The sequence below is a fragment of the Callorhinus ursinus genome, unplaced genomic scaffold (genome assembly GCF_003265705.2).
Source record: "Callorhinus ursinus isolate GAN/ISIS: 27379988/994484 unplaced genomic scaffold, GSC_fseal_2.0 scaffold4, whole genome shotgun sequence".
In the NCBI taxonomy this organism is placed as follows: Eukaryota; Metazoa; Chordata; class Mammalia; order Carnivora; family Otariidae; genus Callorhinus; species Callorhinus ursinus.
Genome location: NW_027397066.1, coordinates 68027530 through 68030655, shown reverse-complemented (window position 1 = coordinate 68030655; position 3126 = coordinate 68027530). Strand labels below are relative to the sequence as shown.

At 39.5% G+C, this 3126-nt stretch overlaps 1 pseudogene; it reads left to right on the top strand.

Moving 5' to 3' along the window:
• The first annotated feature begins 1950 nt into the window (after nt 1-1950).
• Nucleotides 1951-2621, top strand: LOC112835529 (protein Mis18-beta pseudogene; annotated as a pseudogene).
• The last annotated feature ends 505 nt before the right edge of the window (nt 2622-3126 follow it).

Genomic DNA, 3126 nt, shown 5'->3' with positions numbered 1-3126 from the left:
CTCCCCTATTCTTAGCTACCATTCTTTGAGGCACTTCTGTGGCAATCCATGGAACATAGTTTGAAAGCTGATGGCGTAAAATTTAAAGTGCTCAATAAATGTTGTTCAAACAGCATTCACTGAGTCCTTCCTGTATAGAACGACATAGTTACTGAGAAAGTTTTCTCCTTTTCTGTTCCTGGCCCAGTCTCCTTCTGATAATAAACAGAGGGCATGACTTTGAGAGGCTGTAAAATAAGCATGGCACTGGCATCTGTTCTTGCTTTTCTAGCTAAAAACTAAATGTGAGACTAAAAATCTTTGACAGGTTTTATTCCCACCATTATGGAGTACGCTGCACTAGATATTTACACAAGTTAGGGCAGTGGTTTTAGTGTGTGTTGAAATTTATCAGTACTGCATCTTGATACTCTTATGTTCAGAGGTATGTTGATATTTGCCAGTGCAAATAAGTCAATGTTACTATATTTCATGAATCAAGTGGTGATAACTGCAAGTTTTCTTACCATGTGGCTGATCATCCATGTGACCCTCCCACTGGAAAATACAATGTGCTGTAATGTTTTTGAGCTGCCAAGTTTTGAGTAACAGAATTTTTTCCCCCTCAGCAATATTCATTGACATACATCTGACATTTTGGATAAGTGGTATGTGGTATGAGTCAAACATTATGGCTAGAAACCATCAAATGACCTCAATTCTGTCTCCATGTTGGAATTACAATAGTTACTCTCCATAAATGAGTCTATGGATTTAAATTTCATTTAATTAATTCAAGTAAATCCATTATTTTCATTGAGTGTCTACCATGTGTCAAATGCTATGCTAGCTGCTGGGGTAATTGGTGAACAGAAGAGACACATACCTGTCCTCTGTGAGTTTATAGTCTGGTGAGGAAGCCATATAAATAAACAGTTACTTGTGAATAATGTGAAAAACTCTTTGAAACAACACAAGGTCGTAAGTTAAGACTTTGAGGAGAAATTTAATTCAGTCTTAGGAAGTGATATTAAAGGTTTGGTGTTAGATACATGATAAAAATGGTAGGTTTTGGAAAGGACCTTCTGGAATAGCATAGTGAGGAGCTGCTAACTAAGTCTTTTTATAAAAAATCAATGATAGAACTGGATGAAGCTTTCAAAAACATCCATTTAAGGACTCTTGAAATTGACCAGAAGCATACAACAAATTTAGAAACATTTATTCAAGGGAAACAACTCAATCTTAAGTAACAGTGGGGTTTTTAGCTCTTCAGCTCTATTGGCATAGAGATTCTACCAGGGTAGGATAAGGTGTAAGAACTACTTGAGGGGGCTGACTTGATTTGGAGCAGGTGCATGCAAATTATAAACAGTAGCAATCTCAGTGGCAATCAGAGAATTCCAGCTCCACAGCTAGCTTGAGGTTGTCATTGAGTTGGGTGGGGTAAGCAACAGACCAGCACACTGGCTAGAAATTCGGTAGGGAGATCTGGGTAAAAGAGGTAGGCATAGTGAGCCTTGATGAGCTCTCACATATCCCTGGTGGTTTTGAAGGATGTGTGCTAGTAAAAGGCTATGCACATTCCCAAGAGAGACAAGAAAGGGCCTAGTTATTGTACTGGCCCCTGGCTCAATGTGAGGCCTAGAGAATGCTCAGGGGAGACATCCGAAGACCCAGGAGAAAGCAAAAGCAGGCTAGACTGACTGAACTTTGAAAGTAATTTCTATCTCTTTATGAATATTTTTATTTGATCAGACAACAATGACTGATCAAAAACTTCCTATAAAGTTTTCCAAATTTGTCAAGGCATAATTGACAAGTAAAAAGAGTACAAAGTATGTTTTCTGATCCAGCGCTATTAAATTAAAAATGAACAACTGAAAGAAGTTTTGGAAGTGTAGGAATCTATGGAAAATTAAAAAAGAAACACATCTAGGTGTTTGAAATGGAGACATGGGCTGCAGGAAGATGGCAGCTCTTCTGCGACAGCATCACTCACGCCAAGCAAAGCTGCTGCGGGGTGACTTTTGTGATGGCGGTAAGAAGGCAACTGGCGAACTTTCTTGTACAACTTCTATGGAGTGGGACACACAGGGGGTGAATAGGTTCTCACTGCTTGGGGGGCCGAGGAGCCGCCATCTGGCTCACAGAGCTGCAGTCTGTGCCTGCAGCCTAAGAGGCATGTGGTATGCCAATGCGCACAGTGCCACACTGTGCTCGCTGACTCTGTGCACCTAGCATGGGACCCATCATGGTCCCTCGAGGCTGTGGTATTCTCCAGAGTCATGAATAATGTGGTTTGGGAAACTCTCTTCCTAGTTGGCCTTGTTCAAAGGGCTAGCCCTTAGAACTTTTTATTCTGTGCTTCCTATGGGATTCCCATTGGTTTGCATTTATATTCTACCCATGCTGCCCTGGCTGCCTTCAGTGGTCACTTTTGCCTTTCCAGTGACAAAATGGTGTGCTAGCTCTTAAAAACAAAAGCTACAGCAAATGCATCTGAGATGGATATTCACAACTTCTTTCTACCAGAAAAAGTTGCAGAACCTGAAAGAGAAGATAATATGAACGCCTACTCAAATTCATGGATGAAGATTCTGAAGGAAGAAACTCCTGACCAGCCCAAGCCAGAAAACTGATCCAGAATTAAAGTTTAAGTATCAGGGTCAGGTCTTATTACTATCTTCAGCAACAGGTGCTGTTTGATCAATTCTCAAGAAAGGTTTGCTTCAAGAATGGATGAGAAATGTGGTTTATTATGATTATCTCTAGGCTGATTTCCTAAATGATTTATGAAGCTGTTTCTAGAAGATGAGAAAGTAAGGAGACTTCTGTCCAGGTTTTGTAGCTCTTTGCCTTAAGAACTTATTTTAGCTTGCCCTCTTCATAAGTACTTATTTCTGAAAACATCTTTTACTGCAAATTTAGGTTAAGAGGCCATGTCCAGTGAATGCTCTGATATAATGATGCATGGTGGTTATGAAAACAGAGTTGTAGTTAATGTTGAAAAAAAAGAAACACATTTAAATAACTCATGGGTCAAAGAAGAAATCACAAGGGAAATCAGGAAATAATCTGAATTGATTGAAATTGGAAACACAATTATGGTATAGCTAAAACAGTATTCAGAGGAAATTTTAAAGT